Here is an 876-nt window from a genome sequence, read left to right on the forward strand (position 1 = left end):
CTGCCCCGTGTTAACGACACACACACACACACACAAACCCAAAAAACAAACGAACAAAAAACAGGCTTAGAGAAACAGATGTTTCTTGGTCAAGGTCGCAGAAGTAAGAATTGATGGAACTGGACTCTGTCTGCAGAGCCCGGAGCCTTTCCTGCTACCTCAGGCTGCCCCTCTGCAATGGGGTGTTCCTCCTGGGGCCAAGGTCAGGGGCAGGGAGCCAGAGGCCAGGGTTCAGAAAAGTGAGAGGAAGGGCTCCGGCTCTTGCAGCGTTTGGTCTCATGCCTGCTGCTCAGTAGAACCCTTTGGGAAGCTTTTAAAAATCCATTTACCCAGGCCACACCCCAGACTGAGTTAAGTCAGACACAGGGGGTGGGGTCAAGGCATCAGTATTTTGCTTTTTTTTTTTTTTTGGTTGCACCACGAGACTTGTGGGATCTTAGTTCCCTGACCAGGGATGGAACCTGGGTCCCCTTCAGTGGCAGTGCAGAGTCCTAACCACTGGACCACCAGGGAATTCCCCCATTATTTTGCTTTTTAATTTTTCTTGATGTGTAGTATACTTACAGTACAATGCACAAATGTTAAGGTTACAACTCAATGTATTTTTATGTGTGTGTGTGTGTAAATCCATGTTAACTACCATTCAGATCAAGAGAGAGGATCTGACCAGTACCCCAGAAGTCTCCCTTTCTGGTCAGTGCCCCACCCCCACTCCCAGATACACACTATCCTGATGTCACCACAGTACGTATTGGTTTGTGTCTGGCTACCCGTCCCTCTCCATCATCAGGTCTGTGAGAATCCCCGTCACAGGCATCAGTACTTTGTTCCTTTTGGTTGCAGAGTGGCATTTCATTGTACAGCTACAGCACAATT

General features: G+C 48.4%; 1 non-coding gene across 1 annotated transcript; it reads right to left on the reverse strand.

Annotated features, from left to right (window-relative positions):
• Positions 1-440: 440 nt before the first annotated feature.
• TRNAG-GCC (transfer RNA glycine (anticodon GCC)) lies at positions 441-513 on the reverse strand. Its single transcript has one exon. It is a non-coding gene; the product is annotated as a tRNA-Gly (tRNA).
• Between the last annotated feature and the right edge of the window lie 363 nt (positions 514-876).

The sequence above is a fragment of the Phocoena phocoena genome, chromosome 10, assembly GCF_963924675.1.
Source record: "Phocoena phocoena chromosome 10, mPhoPho1.1, whole genome shotgun sequence".
Lineage (NCBI taxonomy): Eukaryota > Metazoa > Chordata > Mammalia > Artiodactyla > Phocoenidae > Phocoena > Phocoena phocoena.